Below are 8,854 nucleotides of genomic sequence, written 5' to 3'. Positions count from 1 at the left end.
AACCAGTGGCTTACATCAATCAGGATCCTTTATCTGGGGCTGGAAAGGTGTATCAGTTAAGATTAGATTCAGCTGTGAGTGATAACACACAATATACTCATTAGCCTAAACAAGAGAGGGGTTTTTTTCTCCCTCACATAAAAGTTCGGTGACAGATGATCCAGGGCTGGCGTGGCCCTCCACAGTCTCAGAGGCATAGACTTCATTAGCTTGCTGGTCCATCTCGCATGGCCTCCATTCCCAAGGTCATTCAAGATCCAAGATGGTTATTCCAGCTCCCGCATCCCAACCATCAGGAAGAAGGACAGGTTAGGTGAAGAGCAGAGGTCCCCAGCCCTTTAGTGATACTTCCTGGAAGTTGGAATGCCATTTCTGCCTACATCCCACATGATACAGAAATGTGAGAGTCTTGGGCTGGCCGGTTAGCTCAGTTGGTTAAAGCGTGGTGCTGATGACACCAAGGTCCAGGGTTTGATCCCTGTACCAGTCAGTTGCCACACACACAAAAAAAGGTGTCAGTCTTTTCCTTCAAAACTCTAGCTTTGATTTCAGAAGACCTCCTCTACCTTGAGATGATAAGCATATTCTCCAGTATTTTTTCTAAGGCTGTTATAATTTTGTGTGTTTGTGTGGTTTGGGTCATTAATTGATCTGATATTTAGTTTTGTAAAAAGTAAAAGATAAGGTCCTAACTTTATTTTTTCCCCCAGATGATTAGCTAATTGCTCAGTGTCATTAAATAATTTCTTATAGGTAAGAAATTCTACCTTTATCAAATACTAAATTCCCACTTGTACATTAGGTTAAACCAGATGAAACTGCTGATATCTATCACCTTGACCCAGCCTTATTTCCTCAATTATACCAATCCCTACTAGATGTCATATTATATATTTATTCTTTAAATATACTATTGCTTGTCTTCTCAGTAAGCAGCCTTGAAGAATGAGCTAATATTTCCCTCCAGGACAAAGAGCTGGCTTATTTCCTGCTATGAAAGAGGTAGGTTCCCTAAGTGCAGTGCTCCTCAGATGCCACACAAACCTACTGCATGCACAGCATTTACTGGGCCCTTCCACATTGCTCTGGTGGGACTTGGGGGACAAGGGAGCCAATGCAGACATGATCCTTATGCTGCAAGCTGTGCTGCGAGTAACAAAGTCCTTTGTCTCAGACCCAGGAGCCTCATCTTTGCCAGCACTCATGAAACAATAAAAGGCTGATTATTCACTTAGCAGGATAAATACCAATGCCAGACCCCAGCAGTTTTGGCAATGAGGAGGGGATGCTGATGGTGCCATGGAAGAGGAAGGACGAGGACCCTCTGAACTAAATTAGGGGAATATAAAAAGACTCCTTGGCAAATGTTAGTGAATCCTCTCACCCTAGTGGCCGGTAGGGGGAGGGTGGCTAGGGTAAGGGTGGGCTAAGTGGTGAGAGGTAGGATTGAAACAAGCCACCTGAGTGGTACTTAGGTCCTTGCTCACTCTCCTCTATGCAGGAGGAGAAAGGGGTGTTATGACCATAGGCAGCAAGCCCCGCAGCCTGACCCAAAGAGCAATACGGATGTGGCCACCCAGTCAAAGGGTCCCAAAAGCCAAACTAAATGGCATCAGCCATGATGTTTGGTATGGAGCTGTAGGTGAACCAAAAACATGGCACATTTACTTGGTTGAGCCCCACAGGCAGCCACTCAAATCCAAAAGTGAACGCAGAGCCTTGGTTATGTGCACAGCCTTGCTCTCTCCTCTGGGCTCCCCCACATCTCTCTTCCTCTCTACCTTCAGCAGCTTAAATGAAAAAGCTCAGCATGCTGGGGAACATCATGCAGCCATGTACCTCAAAACTTTTATAGTCTGTTGGGCCCAAGGGCCCAAGTCGCCATCATACCTAGTCCTGTGGATGATGCGGGGATGGCTGAAGGTACCAAGGACTGCAGTGTGGAGTGAGGGGGAAACAGAGGGGGCCCTGGGCTCAGGCGCTCTCTGGACAGATGATGCTGGAGGAACATGAGGGGGAAGCAGCAGTGGTGCAAACCCTGAAGCCAGGGGCCAAGGGAAAATAAAAGCCTCCCAGATGCCCGCTGTGGGCTAGTCTCCCCACCACCCTGCACTTCTCTCCACGCTGGGGCGGCATGATCTGCGGCAGCCGTTGTTCTAGCTCCTGATGCGTGCACACCAGATAGACTCCTGTTTATCTATAAGGAAAAAATCACCCAAGTTTGATTAATGGGCTCTGAGAAAAGTTTGCTGTGGGGAAGGCAAATTAAAGTGACCCTGGGAGTGAGGCTTTTGGCCAATGCAGTGGCTTCCACTGCTGAATGTGTCACTGGTATTGATGTTTGGAAAGTTTGATTAATGGGCTCTGAGAAAAGTTTGCTGTGGGGAAGGCAAATTAAAGTGACCCTGGAAGTGAGGCTTTTGGCCAATGCAGTGGCTTCCACTGCTGAATGTGTCACTGGTATTGATGTTTGGAAAGGCTTCTACAGTGAATGCCCTTAAGTGTCAGATGGGATTTGCCCATTCAGAGACTGCTGCTTGCAGAAGGATGATTCCTGAAGCCTCTTGCATGGTCCAGAAGAAAAAGTACAGACTTTCAAGAGGAAAAAGGGAAATTCTCACATTAAGGACTGTCAGATTGATCAGACAGGCCATTTTCCAGTGTAACAGCACACCTGCCTGACATGGTCCTCAAGCACATCCCTTTCCAAAAAAGGACAGTATTAACTTGTTACCAACCCAAAGAGGTCCTTGTGACTATTCAACTTGACACCCCTGTTTTGGAATGAGTCAACTTGGATTTGTTGACTATTAAGAGAAGGGCACAAAGGCCTTTTAGTCAAACAGAAATGCTATATTCAAGAGCACAGCTGCCCTGGCCCTGGCATTATCTGGGTTTTGAAAAAGTGGCAGCAAAAATCCCTTTGGGGAAAACTTTATTCTTCACTTCATCACCTGAAGCAAAGCTGCTGGTTCGATGGGGCCCTCAAGTCACAGAAGGTCCCCTAAGTACCTGGCCTAGTACAATTGTGCTTTGGCTAAGCTGACACCTTGTGGTATCCATGTTCAACCTCCACTCCAGCTGTGCAGAATCTAAGGTAACCATGGTCGCTCTGCTCAGTGACCAGAATTCAAGGCAATGTTGATAGCCCTGGCCAATGCTCTGCTTGATGAGATTTGCTACATTTTTACTTCCTTTTGTGTAGTTGCCAGAGGCCTAGCTGTAGGCTGACTAAAGATATTCCTTGTTGGAGCTGCAAACTGTGGAAACAAATTCAGCAGCCTATCAGACAGCTTGGGCCACTTTGGAGATGCCCTTGGTAAGGGGCTTTCTCTAATAAGACCAACTAGAATCAAGCTGCTGATCCAGCTTTCACTGCTCATACCACTTCCATCACTGCCTGGATCTATCATCGAACCAGACATGGCAACACATCCACCATCATGGACGGGGCACAAAGTGAAGAATGTTTCTGACGCAGAAGCCACCACTACCTTCCAGAGTTGTTATGCCTCCCCAAATCTGGACCATTTGTCTTGCAGTGAAGGAGGCCACCATGCACAGGGCATTGCCCCAACTTGCTCCGGGGTGATTGACTGTATCAGACCACTGACTCCCTTTCTAGACTATCATTGGTACCTCGCTGCTGTCAGCACATTTTCGGGTTACAGAGTTTAGACTGTTCTAGTCTGATCAAAGTCTATGGCTCTGGCCACACCATTTTGACCCTTGAAACTCAGCCATGTCAAGTTTTTTGGCTTTTCAGACCATCTACAGTCTGACAATGATGCACCCTTTGTTGCAAAAGCCACCCAGCAATGGGCCGATAGTCAAGGTATTTGATGGCCATGACATCTCCCTCTCATCTTCGGGCATCCATCATTGCTGAGCCCTGGAGTGGCCTTCTCAAAAACTTCTGATTACCTGCCTCATACTTCAGTGAGGCAGTGTGGTCACTGAATGCAGCCATCCCCAGACAAGGATCATCTCCACTCAGCCACTTCCCAGGTAATGATCAGGAAAAAAGGAGTGGAGGGTTACATAGACCTTTTCTGAAAAGTTGGGATCTGACCATTCCGGAGCATGAAGCTTCTTTCCCCACACCCCACCCCCAACAGCAAGTCCAGACCAGCCTTTTTGGTACACCCTCCAAGTGTCAGCCTGGCAAAAGGAGGGATGGGATTCAAACTTAATTTTAATTCTGGTTTAGCCACCTGGATTATCTTGATGGATTAACATGATCCTGGGATCATAAAGGTCAGACCACTTGGTTGAGTACACTGCTTGCCAAGTACCCCCATTCCCCCGCCACTGGCCCACACAGGCCAAGGTGGGAGTTACAATGGGTCTCTGTAAATTTTGTAAAAATGCCCTTATCCCACTCACTCCTGGACCCTCCAGACAAAGGGTCTGAGTATGAGTAGGGAAAGACTGGAGAAAAGATGAAGTTATAGCTACTGGAATAGGAGACACTGCTTTCATTGCCATGGAGGCCTAGTGAGAAGACATCTTAGACACCAGCAGGTGCAGAGAGTGGGGAGTGATTAGTGTGTTCTTTGTTGCCTAGATCCAGCACTGCAGCCCAGCAAACCCATTATCTGGTCCATCTGGGTTGAGCAGTAGCTGTGGCTGACAACCTGACCTCTTCTGGGTTTATCATGCTGCCCATGTGCTATGAAAACAGGGAAATTCATACGGGCATGGCTAGTCCTGACTATTCAGTTGTGCCTTTTTCCAGCCATCAGTGGCAGCTCCTGAATATGGAACTTTTCCCTCCCCTGTACATGTGCAAACACGACATCCAACACAACCTGTTTCAATCTGACTGGTACAAATTCAGCTACTTTTCCTGTCACCCAAGTGGCCTTGGTTTATGTACAGTGACTGAGGCTGTAACTATTCAGTGACACTGCCCATGTGGCCTGACTAAAGTGTAATGGTTCATCCAAATCATATTCAACAACAAATTCTGAGTTGGAGAGACATGTGACCAACCCTTCAGGTTGTATGTTTATACGTGGGCCATGGAATACCTCTCCATTAGGGAAGGGAATTGCTTTTTGGCCCATCTGTGGCCTCCTACAATTATTGGCAGTGACATCAAAGGTCAGCAGATCAGTCTAAAACTCACTTATGCAGAACGTAATGGATAATAACCCGGCCTTAGACTATATTCTGGCTATCTGAAATAAGACCTACTGTACCCTTGGCACTTATTCACAGGTCCCTGGGCAGCAGGATTGAAGCCAATACTGCAGGCTGGTCTCATCTAGCTTGAAGTTGTATTGATAGTGACCTTAATTAAATTTGGTACAACACAAGTTGGACAGATTTGGTCCCAGTCTCTGCTGATCAGATTAAGCAGAGTGGTGGATGAAGTGGCATACTCATGTGAATATTTGAATTCAGCCAAGAAAGTGTAGGACCAATTGTTGGGACAGGCAAGTCAGCACAGGCCCTGAGCACCCCTGCACATTTTTAGAGGGCATGCCAAGAATGCAAGGCCCTGACCACTCTTTTCCCAGGCTATTTCTCAGGGTGTGTCTGCAGCAAGAAGCCTGGAGGAATGACATAATATCTCTCTTCAGGACAAAGCAAGCTTGCTTACTGCCATCTTTAAAAGAGGTGGGTTCCCAATGTCCAGTGTTCCTCACATGAGACACAAACTCACTATATGCACAGTATCCACATGGCTCCTCCACCTTGCCCCTCTGCTTGGGGAACAAGGGGAGCTGATGCAAACATGATGCTTTTGCTACTTGCTGTGCTGTGAGTAGTAAACTTCTTTGTCTTTAATCCAATAATCTCATGTCTTCTGCCAGCTTTCTTGAAACAGTAACAAGCTAACTTAATATCTTGAAAGTAGGGCAAAAGCAAATACGAGATATTTACACATAGTGAAATGAAATAGAATAAATAGTAACTGTTAGAAAGGGCCTTAGGGGACAGGGTATCTTTGGATGTTGTCTTAGTCTACTTGGGTTACCATAACAAAATAACAGACTGGGTGGCTTAAACAACAGAAATTTATCTTCTCTGAGTTCTGGAGGGTGCAAACTCCAAGACCAAGGTACCAGCTGATTTTGTTCCTGGTAAGGGTTCTCTTCCCTGCTTGCAGATGGTTGCCTTCTTGCTTTGTCTTCACATGGTGGAGCTAGAGAGCTCTAGTGTCTCTTCCTCTTCTTATAAGGGCACCAACCCTGTCGGATGAGGGCCCCACACTTATGACTTCATTTAACCTTTATCACCTCTTCACAGACCCTATCTTTAAATACAGTCACTTGGGGGTTATGGCTTCAACGTATGAATTCAGAGGGGGACACAAAAATGCACTCCACAACAGGTGTCATCCAGGTTTTAATTAAGGCTAGAGGTGAGAGAAACCTTTAAATGAAATGTTGGGAATATGAGAAAGTTGGTTAATTTTGCAAAAGGAATTCTGAAGCGTATGGCAGATGTTGGAGGTAAAGAAGTGGTGGAGGATGGATCAGGGCCAGAGAGAAACAGGGAATTGCGGGATTGAGTATGTGGCCAGGAGGGCTAGCCAGTGAGACCCACAGTTTCAGAGGTGAGCAACAAAAACAGATGTGAGAAGCACAGAAACTTCAATTAAGTCAAAATATTCTAAAGGCGGTGCCAGAAATACTATACAGAAATGAAAATAACTGAGCTACTCTTACACACAACATGGATAAATCTCACAGATACAATGATGAGTGAAAGCCAGATACAAAAAACGACATAGTGCATGGTACCATTTACATTTACCATTTCAAGAATGAGAAAAACTGGCTGGATGTTTAGCTCAGTGGGTTGGAGCTTGGCTTTATAACACCAAAGTCAAGGGTTCAGTTCCCTGTACCACCCAGTCATCAAAAAAAAAAAAAAAAAAAAGTGAGAAAAACTAGTCTGTGGGGAGAAGGGTTACCTCTGAGGGGCATGTGTTGATTGGCAGGAGGCTGCTGGGATGTTAGAAATGTCCCGTATTGTAATCTGGATGGTGGTTATAAGGTTTTATATATGTGTAAAAATTTACCAAGATATGCATGTAACATTTGTGTGCTTTACTGTGAATCATGCCATAATGAAAAAAAGCAAATAACTTTTTAAACTTAAAAAAAAAAAGAAAGGCATTAGGCCAAGTTGATTGTCCACATCCATTTCACCCACATGAAATGATCTTGTCAGCAGAAAGAACTGCCCACATACAGCTTGGCACAGAATATGGGACCCCATCGTCCAACATTCTTGTTCAAGTAAGGGGAGACCTCAGTCACTGGCACCCACACAAGAATGTGCTGGAGTCAGACCACACAGGCTCTGGAAAGCCTACTGTGTGCATCTCTTTCCAGTGTGTTCAGTAACATCACATTAGTTGTTTGAAATCAGTGTGGTGGGAAGATATACATCATGAAAATCAGCAAATACTACAAATCAGGCTTATTCTTTTGAAGCAGCTGTTAGACACCTACCACCACATCACAGGACCCCCTAGCACCCCACATTTACTCTTGTAGTCACTAAAGCTCAGAGTAATTAGGTGGCTTGCCTACTCAGGTCAGGTCTCCAGACCCCAAGTCCAGTGTCCTTTCCACCATGTGGCACATTCCAAGGACCTGGCTCCAGCTGGCCAAGCGGTCATTGAAGGCTAAGAGGAGAGAGGTCTTTATGCTCTCTCTCCCAGGAATGGGCCCGGGTGACAGGTGGTAGGTGTGCTGAGCTCATTTCTTTGGGGCACCCTGTAGGACCCCACATATCCAATCAATTGTGAGTTCCTCTACCTCCCAGCCAAATATTCATTCCACAAATATTTATGTACCAGGTACCGTCCCTGAGCACTATGGATATGAGAGAGAAGACAAGAGACAAAAATCCACCTGCAAGAGCTACAGGCCGGTAAGTGACAGCCCTTTTCTATTAAGACACATCTCACTCCCCATTGACCCTGCCTTAATTTAGGTCTTTATTATCTCTTACCTGAACTGTTCCTACCCAACTCCCAGCCCCACTGGCAGATCTAGGGTTTGGGGGACCTGAAGCTTATACAACTTGAAGGGGAGGTGTAGCTCCTTAAGAAAAATACAAAGTTCTGAATACACAATTATTTATAACTATGTGAGCACATCACCAGGAGCTCTTGAGGGGCCTTGGAAGGGGCCTGTGTAGGTGAGACCCTGAAGTTTAAGCCTCACAGAGAGTCAGTCTCTGCCAGGTCCTCTCCCCTTCACCCAAGACAAGGGGAAGAACAGGCCTCTCCTGCCTACCCCCTGCAATCCCGTTACCCCCTATACCATGGTGCTCCACTTAGAGGTGATGGCTTCCTTTCCTGTTGATTCCATAACAATCTGAAAAGGAATTTGATCTTGCCTCACCAGTGGCAAAAAAAAAATATATATATATATATATATATATATATATATATATAGCCACTGCCTGTGGGTAGCTAAGGGGCAGCCATCCAGGGATAGTGTTGGGTGCTGATACAGCTTTAGGTCAGAAACCTGCAGGCCTGGACCCTCTCTGGAAGCTGGATGATGAACAAAAGGGGACAGCCATGTCTCTGCAAAGTAGCATGGAGTGGGCATATCTTGCTGCACTGAGGAAAATGGTCCTTTCCTCTTCCTGTATGTGGATTGAGACTGGTTGTCTTTGAGATTGTTCCTGATTGGCAGGGGTGTGGGCAACCAGGAATAGTGATGGGACATCCATTACGGCTCCTGTTGTGTTATTATTTAAGAATGAATGACTAAGCCTAGATGTGGGGAGTAGGATGGATCCTAAGGTAAGGCTAACACTTGTGGTGTGGTTTTTTCCTGAAGCAATTAAGAGACCTCAGGAGTCTACAGAGACGAAG

The sequence above is a fragment of the Galeopterus variegatus genome, unplaced genomic scaffold (genome assembly GCF_000696425.1).
Source record: "Galeopterus variegatus unplaced genomic scaffold, G_variegatus-3.0.2 Scaffold5573, whole genome shotgun sequence".
In the NCBI taxonomy this organism is placed as follows: domain Eukaryota; kingdom Metazoa; phylum Chordata; class Mammalia; order Dermoptera; family Cynocephalidae; genus Galeopterus; species Galeopterus variegatus.
Note: the sequence above shows the minus strand (reverse complement) of the source record.